The sequence below is a fragment of the Cebus imitator genome, unplaced genomic scaffold (genome assembly GCF_001604975.1).
Source record: "Cebus imitator isolate Cc_AM_T3 unplaced genomic scaffold, Cebus_imitator-1.0 Scaffold160, whole genome shotgun sequence".
Taxonomy (NCBI): domain Eukaryota; kingdom Metazoa; phylum Chordata; class Mammalia; order Primates; family Cebidae; genus Cebus; species Cebus imitator.
This window is the reverse complement of record NW_016107475.1, coordinates 213,242-227,726: the sequence shown is the minus strand read 5'-3', so window position 1 is coordinate 227,726 and position 14,485 is coordinate 213,242.

The window sequence follows — 14,485 nt, the reverse complement described above, 5'->3', positions numbered from 1 at the left end:
TTGAGACAGTGTCTTGTTCTGTCACCCAGGCTGGAGTGCAGTGGCACAATCATGGTTCACTGCAGCCTTGACCTCCGAGGCTCAAGTGATCCTCCCACCTCAGCCTCCCAAGTAGCTGAGACTACAAGTGTGCACCACCATGCTCAGCTAAATTTTTAAATGTTTAAAAAAATACAGATGGGCTCTGGCAATGTTGCCAGGGCTGGCCTTGAACTCCTGGGCTCAAGTGATCCTCCTGCCTCAGCTTCCCAAACTGTTGGAATTATAAGCATGAGCCATCACGTCTGGCCCACTATCCACTTTTAAAATGCTTGCAGACCCCAGAGAGCTTTTATGCAGGTAGAATATATAATCACCATTCAGTATTAAAAAATCAGAGAAATTATTAGATATTTAATTCATTTTAAAATATCAATAAGCACATGAAATATTACTAAATAGTATTATGAAAAGTAACAGCATTTTCTAAAACAAAAAACAAGTTAGTGAGAAAAGTGGCTTTGTTTTAATTTTTGCCAATGTCTGATTTAGTAAAATGCAGGCAGATTCTCATACCTGCCTCTGCATTCAATCTGTTGGAATATCACACACCATGTAGTACCTGAAAAAATCAACTGTATACCCGTGGGAGAATGAGCATGAGAAAGGTAAATAATGTCTTAGTGGTTTTATGGAAAATGACTTTGACTTCATGGACTCATTAAGAGTCACAGGTCCCTGGGGGCCCCTGGACCACGCTTGGACAAGGCTGAGTTTATTGCTAACGAGATGAAGGATTCCCATTCGCCCACTGGAGCCCACTGGTGAGAGCTGGTATTGGCAACTGGAGTGAAGAGGGGGTGCTAAGCATGGGCAGTGTGAGGCCAAGCTGGATGGGAAATTGAATATAGGAGAATATGGTAGCCAGTATACCCGTTGAGACCCCCTAGCCACTGAGCAGAGGCCTTGCTTCATCCTTGTTGCTGCCTGCTGCTCTGAGCCCTAAGCACTTTGCCAGCCCAGCCTCAACCTTGCAACTCTCTTCTCTAGCTTCTCCTCCTGCCTCTCACCTCTTCCTTCTCTGAAACCTTCTGGTTCCTTTTCCTTTTCTCACCATCTAAGTTGTTTATTGGATCTACATAAAAATGGTAATTATAAAAAACAACACCCAATAGTATACAAAGTACTTTCACACATAACATCTTCACACTCTTTTCTTGATGTCCATAGCAACAAATACCAGCTGTGATGCCAATTATTCTCAAGTGTGTCTTCCCATCCCTGACTACCCCAGTCTCCTGTTCTGTACTTCCAACTGCCTACTGGATCTCTCCTCTTGAATGTTCCTTACACTGTGTCTCAAATAGTACTCAACCCAGTCTTCCACACTGAAATATCTTCCTGCAATGGTACACCTTTTGCAATGATACTGTCTCAGGCACTCACACAGCTGCAGTACTCTGCAATACTCTGCCACTGGCCCCTTGGCAGTTAACAAGAGCCAGTGGTATTGGGTACAGAAAAGAAGGAATACACATTAGAATCATGTTGTATGACGGAGAAAGGGTTCAAGATAAGTATCAGTGCAGGACAGGACTTGGAGAATGGTTAATTATTGGAATGAATGGCAAATCCGACAATCTGAAGACAGGAGTGGTTTGAGCAAAGGTGATCCCAGGACTTTCACCCTGTCCTGAGTGCTTCTACAGTTTCTTCTACAGTGACTGGATCAGTTCTGGAGTCTCCCAGCCCTTATTATCCACCCGGGAGCTGGGGATAAGATTTCAGAGAGTCCCAGGATGAGCTGGCCTTTGGGAATATAGTAGATCTCATTTCTCTGATTCACTCTTTAATTTATTGAATAAACAGTGTCAAGTGCTTCTTATGGCAAGGCACTCTGATAGATGCTACGAGGGACATAATGAAGTTTAAAGCTTCATTATTTAAAAAGTCATATTTTGGCCAGGCACAGTGGCTCACGCCTCTAATCCCAACACTTTGGGAGGCCAAGGTGGAAGGACCACTTACAGCCAGGAGTGAAAAGAAAGAAAAAAGAAAAAGAAAAAAAGTTATTATTTTAATAGGAGAATCTATATGTTGATTATATTGCTCCTTAAGGAAAAGTCAGCAATTTAAATCAAAATGAAAACTTGAATCTCTAAAACTGGCTAATCTCATCTGGAACATGTGGCTCTCCGTTGTCCCTAAGATCACCTTCTCCGTAGTCTACCAGGCTAGCATGAGCCACACTTGTTTAGTTTTCCAAATCTCAGCTAAGAGAAAGACTTCCTTAGTATTTGGGGGATACAGGCAGGGCACGGTGTCTCATCTGTAAATCCAGCACTTTGGGAGGCTGAGGTGGGTGGCTCACTTCAGGCCAGGGGTTCAAGACCAGCCTGGCCAACATGGTGAAACCCCATCTCCACAAAAAATATGTAAATTAACCAGGTGTGGTGGTGCGTGCCTATAATCCCAGCTACTCAGGAGGCTAAGGCAGGAGAATCACTTGAACCCAGGAGGCAGAGGTTGTAGTGAGCCGAGACTGCACCATTATACTCCAGCCTGGGCAACAGAGTGTGACTGTCTAAAAAATAATAATAATATTTTCAGGATACAGATAATAAATTCAGAAAATCCTTGGCCTCTAAATAATATGGCTGATAAAATTTAATGTGATCATCTTCAGCATGAATCTCCACTTTGTTCCAGCTCCTTCTCCGGATACCAGATACCTCTTCTGTCCCCCTCCACAAGACAATACTAATAGACACATGTATACCTCTGAGTGCTTCCTGGAAAGGGCAGAGTCCAAAGAGAAGCCTCTTCAGCCATGACAGTCATTGCTAGAATTTGCCCAAAACCAGTTCTCTTTCCAAGCACACAGGAGGGTCACACTTTCTGGCTCCTTGGCAGTTAGGCAAGGCCATGTGACTATTTCTGAGCAGTTAGTTGGCAGTGAGTGGAAGTGATGTGACATGTGTCAAGTCACGTGGTTCTTATGACAAGGCTTTCTGCTAGATGCTATGTGGGACATAATGAAGTTTAAAGCTTTTTTTAAAAAGGCATTATTTTGGCCAGGCACGGTGTCTCGCACCTCTAATCCCAACACTTTGGGAGGCCAAGTTGGGAAGATCATTTGAAGCCAGGAGTGAAAAAAAAAAAAAGAAAAAGAAAAAAAGTGACATGTGTCATTTCCAAGGTGAAGCACTTACTAGCTGGCTTGAGAGCTTCTAGATCTCTTTTCTTTTGCATGGGAAACCTGGAAATGCCATGTTGAGACAGACACCCAAGATAAAATAGCCTGGAAGGCTGAGCCTCCACATGGAAATGCCAAACCACCCATGGCAAATGCTGCGTGAACAAGAAATAAAATTACATTCTGTTTTTTCTTGGAGAAATAAGGGAAAAAATAAAAATAAATTACATTCTGATAAACCATGGAAACTTTTGGTGTCATTTGTTATGGCAGCATAATCCAGCTCATCTTGACTGTACACCAGCCGGCCTGCAGGCCAGCCCCTTCTGGGTCTGTTTCTTGTCTGAGGACCTGGCCCTTCCTTGGGAATTGACACTACGAATGGCTGCTCTCCTTGGCTTCATCTCCAGACCCATGTGGCTTGTCCCTGGAGGGCTCAGTAATAGCAACACATCTCTCTATTGCCCCAAACCTCAACATTCACACATATGCTATAACTGCCCCAAGAATCCCCCTCCATTCCTTAACTTTAAATACTTTCTTACTTGAATTTTTGTGTGTTTGGGGGTCACAGTGAAAATATTAGGTGGACAGGTTTAAATGTATCCGGCGACTTTAAACCCAACTCTGATACTCAAGTGGCCAGGAAAGCTGCTTCCAATTCTTTAGGGCTTGGACTTGAGCCATCAGTTGTTTACAGCTCTAAGCAGATGCAAGTTATAAAAACCATTTGTTCACCTATGGAGTTTGCATCCAGAGAAAACCATTTTCAGAGATGAAATCAATCTAACCAAAGAAGAATAGGCAGGGTGTAAAATCAGGCAGGGCATAAAATCAAGCAGTGCTAAGGCACATGCTTATCCCGACCCTTAAGGAATCCAGCCATTTCACTCCTCCAGCAGGTGGGGATCCAGAGGCATCCTGAGAGAAGGGCAGGCGGGAAGAACAGAGCGCCATTAGGAGTCAGGAGTGGATTTGAGACCCTGTGCTGCTACGAACCATGTAGAACCTCATGCACGTAACTTTGGGTAAGTCACTTAGTGTTACTCTTTGGGCCTCATCTAAGACCTTTATTTCTGTGAAGCTGTAACGATTTATAATTTGATCAAACAGTGTATACAGATACAGATGATCAGTAAGCGCACGAAAAATGCTCAGTATCATGACTCATTAGGGAAATGCAAATCAAAATCACCGTGAGGTACCACTTCACACTACTGGGATGGTTAGAATCAAAGAGACGGAGAATAAAAAATGCTGGCAAGGATGTGGAGAAAATTGGAACCCTCACACGCTGCTGATGAAAATGTAAAATGGTGCAGCTTTGGAAAACAGTTTGGCAGCTCCTCAAAATATTGCTAGAATTGCTAAGCATCTAGCAATTCTACTCCTAGATACCTAAGAGAAATAAAAATATATATCTGCACAAGAACTTGTACATGAGTGTTTGCAACAGATTATTTATATTAGCCCCAAAGTGAAAACCCAAATGTCCGCTAACTGATGAATGGATAAACATGATGTGGCGTTACATACAAAGTAGTAATATTTAGCAATGAAATGAAGTCCTGATACATGCTGCTACATGGATGGGCCTTGAAAACATTATTCTAAGTGAAAGAAGCCAGTTGTGAAGGCTACGCATGTGTATGGCTCCATGTTTATGATATGTCAAATAGGCAAATCTATAAAGAGTAGGGCCTAGGGGTGAGGGCAGGAATGAGGAATATTGCTAATAGGTATAAGATTTCTTTTAGGGGTAATGAAAACATCTGAAATTAGATTGTAGTAGTAATCGCCCAACTTCGTGACTAGACTAAACATCGCTGAATTGCGTTACATGGTTGGATTTTATGGCATGTGAATTGTATCTCAGTCAAGCTATTAAACACAGTGTACAGGGCGAGGCTCAGTGGCTCACACCTGTAATCCCAGCACTTTGGGTGGCCAAGGCAGGTGGATCACCTGAGGCCACAAGTTTAAGACCAGCCTCGCCAACATGGCAAAATCCCATTTCTACTCCAAATACAAAAATTAGCCAGACATGGTGATGCGCATCTGTAATCTCAGCTACTTGGGAGGTGGAGACATGAGAATTGCTTGAACACAGGAGTTGGAGGCTGCAGTGAGCCAAAATCGTGTCACTGTACTCCAGTCTGGATAATGGAGTGAGACTCTGTCTAAAAAAAAAAAAAAAAGTATACAGATATTCACCATTCATTCATTCATCATTTACTTGCTATTTACTCTGTCCCAGGAGCCAGGGACACTGAGAATAATGGGACAAACTCCCTCACAATGACAGCCTTGTGATCTTTTGGGGACAACACACAGACATAATGTGGTAAGTGTCAAGGAGGAGCCTTGCCCAGGTATCCTGGGAAGACCAGGGCACACAAGTCAGCCAGGAAATGTAGTAAAAGGCATAGAAAGGACCGAGGGACAAACACTGTGCTGGGGAGGAGAGCTGCAGAATGACAAAACCCATCCCTAGTCTCCAGGAGATGAAATGAGTTGAGAAAGAGCACCAGTGCAGGCCAAGTGTCATCCGTACCAGGAGAAATTACAAAGTGCTCTGGCAATTCAGAAGAGGCAGCTATAATGACTCAAATGTTATTCTTCTGAATGTTCAGAGAGAAATGAGACATAATTGGATCCTTCGAGATGTAACAATCCTCTTTAGAACCCCAAATTCAGGGTGCAGAGTGTAAAAACTGCTGCTATCATCAAAATGTGTCATTCATTTTGCACTAATAACCTATCATATTTTAACCAAACTCTGAAAAGGCAGAATATTAAATTCAATTGCTGAAGATTTATCAGTTGATTTCTATTGATTAGAGCAACATAGTTTGTAGAATTAAAAATAATTGCTTATGCTTTTATGGTACTGATATAATCAGATTTGACAGCACAAAAATAATGCTCACACCATGACAAAGCAACTTTAAGTTTGGGGCAAAATAGACACCTGATGTATGGGTGAGCTAAACTCCCACCTTACGGTCGCCACTTTGTAGCCATAGTTACTTGTGGGGAATAAGGAAGAGAAGGGGCTGGGCGCAGTGGCTCATGCCTGTAATCCCACCAATTCAGGAGGCAGAGGTGGGCAGATCACCTGAGCTCAAGAGTCTGAGACCAGCCTGAGCAACATGGTGAAACTCCTTCTCTATAAAAAATACAAAAATTAGCTGGGCATGGTGGTGCATGCCTGTAATCCCAGCTACTCAGGAGGCTGAGACAGGAGAATCGCTTGAGCCCGGGAGGTGGAGGTTGCAGTGAGCTGATATTGCACCCCTGCACTCCAGCCTGGATGACAGAGCGAGATTCTGTCTCAATAAATCAATCAATAAATAAAAATAAAGAAGAGGAGGATCTGCTGTAATGGTTGGGAGGGGACTCCCTAATGGAGATGGAGAAGGAGCCGGCAGAGATGAGAGAAGGAGCTGACAGAATATTGACATTCAGGGCTCTTGTCATAGCATAAGTTAGAGGGCCCCAGGGCAACCTCATGACAGCTAAGGGCAGGTCACTCTTCCTGCTGTGAGCCAGGGCACTGTCCTTATTCAGGCTGAACTGGATCTGCAGCCTGTGTGTGCTCTCTAGACCCACCCACCCACGCTTGGTTTGGGGAAGCCTTTCTCCTCTAAGGCTCTGGTTTGACCCCAGTTTGTGCCACTGATTTTCAGTCCCCTTCAACTCTGCCTCAAGGCTAGAATTTATGCCCCAGGGGCCAAGGGTTAGGGAGGGAGTCCTCAGCCTGCTCTTTACCTGACAGCCTGCATCTGCCCTCATTTACACCCTCTGAGAGACGAACTTTCTTTCTGTGTTCATTCGTTCTTTCCAAGCTCCACATGTGGCAGAAAGGGTCTAGATTGGGATCAAGAGAGGCCAGTTAGGGTCTTGGCTCCATGATGGGCAAAGCCCAGTTCGTATGAAGCTTGGTTTCCTCACTCACCCAGCTTCCTTTGGAGTCAGACCTGGATTAAATCCTGCTGTATGACCTGGCATGTTAGCCAACCTTGCTCAACCTTCATCTCCCCATTTTACAAATAGGGGAAAGAATTCCAACTTTGCAGGGACTGTGGGCATCAGAGATCATTATTCATAGTGCCCAGCACCTCGCAGGCATTCATTAGCCGTAATTGTTATTTACGATTGTCCTCAAACTCCCTTCCTGTTCTGAGAGAGATGCTGGGTCACAGGGCTCCCATTCTTCAGGTTGGCATTTCAGTTCCAACTGTAAGATGAGTAGAGGCAGCCCCGAGGCCCCTGCCCAGGGGCTCAGAGGCATGGATGATGGCCAGATGTCACCCTTCCATTTTTATTCTTGGACCCTGGGCTGGGGTAGCTTGGCCTTTGCCCTCTGGCTTCTCCGTGCAGCCCTCACAGCCATTCATGCTTGCACGTGTGCCTTCCTCCCTCTGCCTACGTGAAACCAAACAGAGGGTGGGCTTTGAGTCCTCTTCCCAATGCAAACCTTCACCTGTGAGACACTGCAAAGGGCCAAGGACAATCTGCACTTGGTGCCATGAACCATCAGTCTCATTCGCTAAGCTGAGGCCCTAACCTTTTATGGTCATGGGCTCTACCGAGAAGCTGAGGCTGAATGCTCAGGGAACCTCCGCTCTAACTAAGTTCTGCACAGAGATCTGCTGAGGTTTCGAATAGATTCTCTAGGGGCCCATGACCACAAGTTCAGAAGCCTGAGCTCTGATGGCTCCTCATGTGTGCCGCAGCCTCTCGAAGGGGTGTGATGCTCACCTGCACTCTGGAAGATAGCAAAGTCAGGGTGCTGGTTTTTCCAAGGGCTGAGCCGCCTCTGTTGGAAGTACTGAGAGTGACCTGTATGACCCTCCTCTCAGGTACAGAGGACCGGGGGTCCTCGGCAACCCAAGAGGCTCTCGAAGAGGGCACCCCAAGGTGCCAGCATGTTCTGGAAATGATCATTCATTGGGCGAATCTGACCATATTACATGTCAGACCATTATAATCAGCACATTCTCAGCTGAAGTTGTTCACTTCTTTACCACTGTTTTCTTCACACTACTGAGCTTTTCAAGTAGGTAGAGCTCACTATGGATATTGTTTGCTGGATGATAAATAAGGAAAACTTATTACATTGTTCCCCAAACCTAGTGAGCCATCAGAACCACTTGGGAAGCGAATACAGATTATTCAACCCCATGCCAAACTTACTGAACTTGGATCTTCAGTGGAGAGGCCAAAAAACCTGTAGTTTTAAAGTAAGTGTCATCATTGAGCCTAATGATTAACTAAGATTAGGAAACAAGGACTTAATATTGAGTAACATTTAACCTTCCTAAAGAAGGCGTTTTTTTTGAGACAGGGTCTCACTCTGTCACCCAGGCTGGCGTTCAGTGGCACGATCACCCACCTCAGCCTCTCAAGCAGCTGGGACTATAGGTGCACACCACCATGCCTGGCTAATTTTTGTTTTTTTTTTTTGAGACAGAGTTTCACCCTTGTTGCCCAGGCTGGAGTGCAATGGTGCCATCTCAGCTCACTGCAACCTCCACCTCCCAGGTACAAGTGATTCTGCTGTCTCAGCCTCCCAGTTAGCTCAGATTACAGGCACGCGCCACCATGTCCAGCTAATCTTTCTGTATTTAGTAGAGATGGAGGTTTCAGCATGTTAGGCAGGTTGTGAACTCCTAACCTCAGGTGATCCACTCATCTTGGCCTCCCAAAGTGCTGGGATTACAGGTATACACCACTGCACCTGGCCAGTTAATTAAAAAAAAAAAAATTGTTGAGATGGTACCATTGCACTCCAGCCTTGGCAACAAGGGTGAAACTCTGTCTCAAAAAAAACACAAAAATTAGCCAGACATGGTGGTGTGCACCTGCAGTCCCAGCTGCTTGAGAGGCTGAGGTGGGTGATCGTGCCACTGAACTCCAGCCTGGGTGACAGAGTGAGACCCTGTCTCAAAAAAAAAAAAAAATAGCCTTCTTCAGGAAAGTAAAATGTTACTCAACATTAAGTCCTTGTTTCCTAATCTTAGGGTCTCCCTATATTGCCCAGGCTGGTCTCGAACTCCTGGGCTCAAATGGTCCTCCAGCTCTGGCCTTCTAAACTGCTGGGATTACAGGCAGAAGCCACCAAGTCTGGCCTAATAAAATTGTTTGAGAAATCAACTAACTGATGTTATATCCCCAAAGTATTTTAAATATATTTATTAGTTTGATCACTGTTCTATGAAAATTTAAGGCTGCTTTAAAAGGTACATGAAGCACAGTAAGTTGTTTTTTGTTTTTTTGTTTTGTTTTTTAACTGAAGTGAGAGAAATGAGGCAAAATAGATGAACACAGGCATTAAACTAAAACTGCCTGGTAACCTCACACATCAAATTTCATTGGAGCAATTCCCACTCTTTTATATTTCTGTCTCACTCTCTTTCTCTCTCTTTTTTTACATTAAGTGGCTTTGAGGTCATCTTAAGTGAGGCCATTCCATCAAAATAGCCTTTATAACAAAGTACTTTAAGAGGACCAGGGTGAAGCCACTCACTCCGCTTTCACGGTCAGTGATCACAGCAGCCCTGACCCTTATATTAGAGTGTGGAGGTGGCGGGTGGAGTTGGGGAGACAGGTAGTAAACAAATCACCATAAAAATAAATGAGACAACATCAGGGTGTGTTTAGGGCTAGGACAAAAATGAAGAAGGTGCTATGCTGGAGAGTGCCAGGGTGCCCGGGATCAGAAGGTCAGAGAAGGCCTCTGAGGAGGTAGCTTCTGTGAGGAGCCCTGCAGGACATGGGGCCCCGCTGGGTGACCCTTGGGGCAGAGCATTCTAGTCAGAGGGAGGTTAGTGCAAGGGCCCACAGGCAGGGCTGTGTTCAGGGTATGGGAGGAACAGGAAGAACATCTGTGAGTTGGCAACTAATGGCTTTTTTTCCCCAGCTGGGTAAAAAGTATTTTTAAAAACCCAATGTATCTGGAATACTGTAGCGGGTGCTACTGTCACATCCCAGGCCACCCCTGTGGATTTCTGTTTGTCCTTGAGAGCAACCTGGTGAGCCTTTGCCCTTCCTCCTCCCTCTGTACTTTCCCCTGATGGGCCTCCTCTTTGATGGCATCTCCAAAACTTCACCTTATCACCTTTTCTTGGTCCTTTTCCTCTTGCTGCCATAGTACAAAAGCCTATACCGCCAAACGGAATGCCACCTCCTCCAGGAAGCCTTTCTCAGTCCTAGTCAGCATGATGTAGCAGTAAGAGTCTTTGCTCCAGTCTCCCACAGCACACTGCGAGTACTCCAGCAGCTCTTGCTTCTCTCTACCCTGGACTGTATGGTTTTTTTTTTTGAGACGGAGTCTTGCTCTGTCACCAGGCTGGAGTGCAGTGGCTAGATCTCAGCTCACTGCAACCTCCACCTCCCGGGTTCAAACGATTCTCCTGTCTCAGCTGGGACTACAGGCGTGCACCACGACGCCCAGCTAATTACTTTTTGTATTTTTAGTAAAGACAGGGTTTTGCCATGTTGTCAAGGAAGGTCTCAATCTTTTGACCTCGTGATCCTCCCACCTCAGCCTTTCAAAGTGGTAGGATTACAGGCGTGAGCCACCACTCCTGGCCTTATAGCATCTCTTGCAAACACTTCCCTCATCCCAGTACATCAGGCAGCCTCAGGAATGGGATCTGAGCTTTATTCTTCACTGTGTCCCACTCATGCTGGGTCCTCGCAGACATTTGCAAATGATAGGACTTATTGGCTGAATCCAGACAGGTCATGAAGCCAGTGTCATGGAGTAGCTGAACTTTGCTCACCCTGGGTTAGGTGCTTGGGGGGGATGAAAACGAAAAGGCACAGCTGTTCCTCTAAAGAAGCTTAGAAAGCTCTGGTGGTGGGGAGCGGGCAGGCAAAGCTAACACACTGGCAGTACCAGTGTGGGACAGTGTTCACCAAACTGAGGCAGGAGGGGCACACCACAGAGCACTTGACGGCCACTGGTTCCCAGCAGAAAGAAAGCACAAGGAATTCTATTCTGTTGTATTAATGATCTGAAAAATTAGAAATAAAACTTGTTTTACTAATTTTTGCCATCTGGATGGTCCTTAGCTTCTCTCTCTCTGGCCATTGTCAGACGGCTGTGGTCTAACACCTTTCATCCCCAAGGAGAGGTGGCATTTGCAATGCTGAGGCCTTGAGGATGGCACCCTCACTTGTGCACTCATCGGCAGTGAGTCACCTCACACTGCAGTTTAAGTGCTACAAGGATGTTGTGGACATGAGCAATTTTATAAAGACAAGACTTTAAGAACTTTAAAAAAAATTTTTTCTTTCCCATTAACTTTTACAGAAGGCACAAGATCTTTATAACAGAATCTTTACAGTATTTTGTAAATGAAATGGTGGGGGTAGGGGTAGTCATGACAATCTTTTATTCCACATGTAGGTTTTTGGATTGCTCATGGCAGTGTGTGAAAGAATTGTTGGACTTAAAGATGAGTTATATACTTTCTTTGAAAAACAATTTTTAAAACTCTTGATTGTCCTAAATTTGCTGACCTTTCCTATAGGAAGTGGTTCACTAGTATGCACTACAAGTATTTGAAACCTTAGTACTTTCAAGGTATGGGTGATGTTTTTTAACAAGAGTGAGAAGGAAGTGCCCTTACAACATCCGTGACTGCTGCTATGAAAAGAACATCTGAGCACCTCTACAAATGTTGCATCATGATGTGATTTGTAGCCAAAAATTATGTTAGATATTATTTATTTTAAAATGCCCACATCCGCACACAAAAGGATAATAAAATACTATGCACCACTATACATACATAAATTTCCCAACTTAAATGAAATGGATTTATTCCTTGAAAAGCACAAACCACTGAAACTCACCAAATATGAAATAATTTGAATAGCCCTATAACTATTAAGGAAATTAAATTAGTAACTTAAAAAACTTCCAAAAAAGTCTCCAGTCCCAGGCGATCTTACTAGAGAATTCTATCAAATGTTCAAAAAACAAGTAACACCAAGTTCTACTCAATGTCTTTCAGAAAATCTCAGTCTCTTCCAGAGGGAACACTTCTCAATTCATTTTATGAAGCTAAAATTACTGTGATACACAAACCAGACAAAGACAGTATGAAAAAATAATTCCAAGATCAATATCCCTCATTAGTGTAGATGCAAAAATCCTCAGCAAAATGTTAGCAAATATAATTCAGCAATATATAAAAATAATTATATACCATAATCAAGAACAGTGTATTTCAGGATGCAGGGTCACTCCAATCTAAGATCCAGACTAAGGCAAGGATGTCTATTCTCTTAACTCTTATTCAGTATAGTAGAGTTGAGGTTCTAGCTTGTGCGATAAGACAAGAAAAGGAAATAAAAGGCAAACAGATGAAAGAAAGAACAAAAATAAAAACCTACCCCTATTTGCAAGTGCTATGATTGTCTATGTAGGAAATTGAAAACAAAAATCTACAAAAAGTCTCTAAAACTAATAAACAAGTTCAGCAAAGTCACAGGATACAAGATAGACATACAAAAGTCAAGTGTGTTTCTATATATTGGCAATGAATACAAGGATACTAAAATTAAAAATATGATACAATTTATAATTGCCAAAAAAAAAACAAAAAGAAAAACTACTTTGGTCCAAATATAACAAAACATCTACATTATTTGTATGCTGAAAACTATAAAATACTAATGATGAAAGAAGATCGAAGCAAATGGAAAGACATACCATATTTATAAATTAGAAGACTTGGCCAGGAATCTGTAATCCTGTAATCCCAGCACTTTGGGAGGCTGAGGCAGTTGGATCATTTAAGCCCAAAAGTTTAAGCCCAGCCTGGGCAACATTCAGAGACCTCCATCTCTACCAAAAAAAAAAAAAAAAAATATATATATATATNAAAAAATATATATATATATATATATATATATGTTTTTTTAATTAGCTGGGCATGGTGACACATGCCTGTAGTCCCAGCTGCTCTCGAGGTTGAGGTAGGAGGATTCCTTGAGCCTGGGAGGTCAAGGCTGCAGTGAGCGGTGATTGTGCCACTGCACTCCAGCCTAGGCAACAAAACATAAAAATAAAATGCAATAATTTAAAAAATAGAAGGCTCAACATAGCAGAGATGATAATTCTAAAATTGATATATAAAATTAATGCAATTCCTGCCAAAATCCCAGCAAGATTGTTTATATATCTAGACAAGATTATTCTAAACTTTACATAGTTGGGAAGCCAAGCTAGGAGGATCATTTGAAGCTGGGAGTTTGAGACCAGCTTGGCCAACTTAGTAAGACTCCCATATCTACAAAATATTTTTTAAAAATTAGCCTAGCATGACGGCACATGCCTGCAGTCTCAGCTCCTCAGGAAGCTGAGGAGGAGAATCACTTGACCCTTGGCGTTTGAGGCTGCAGTGAGCTATGATTATGAAACTGTACTCCAGCCTGAGTAACAGAGCAAGATGCCATCTTATAAGAAAAATAAATATTAAAAAGCTTAAAAAAAGGTAAAACAATATTGAAAAATAAGAATAAAGTGAGAGGAATCACTCTACCCAGTCAAGACTTATAACTATAGTAATCAAGACTGTGGTTTTGGTGAAGGGAGGGTCACAGAGATTAATGGAACAGAACAGAGAACTGAAAAATAGACCTACACAGATATATGCAACTGATTTTTAGAAAGGTATAAAAGCAATTCAATAGAAGAAGGATAAGCTTTTCAACAAGTGGATAAACATAGCTATCAACAAAAAGCAAACAAATCTCTACCTGGAACTCATATCTCATACAACATTTACCTTAAAATAAATCACAGACTTACATGTAAAGTGTAATCATTTAGGAAAAAAATAGAAGAATATATTCAGGATCTATGACTAGGCAAAGGGTTCTTAGACTTGACATTTAAAACACAACCCATACAAGGAAAAACTGATAGATTGGACTTTATCAAAATGAAAACATGCTCTGTGAAAGAGTGCTAAGAGGATGAAAAAACAGGCTGCAGACTGAGAGAAAATGTCTGCAAACCGTATATCCAACAATTCTGCATATCTATGTATCGACATATTCTAGACATTAGTCTGGAGTGTAATTTTTAAGAGCTCTCAAAATTCATAGGTAAAAAAAGCAATCTAATTAGAAAATGGGTAAAAGGCATGAGCAGAAATTTCACTAAAGAAGCTATATGATGGCCGGGCGCGGTGGCTCAAGCCTGTAATCCCAGCACTTTGGGAGGCCGAGGCGGGTGGATCACGAGGTCAAGAGATCGAGACCATCCTGGTCAACATGGTGAAACCC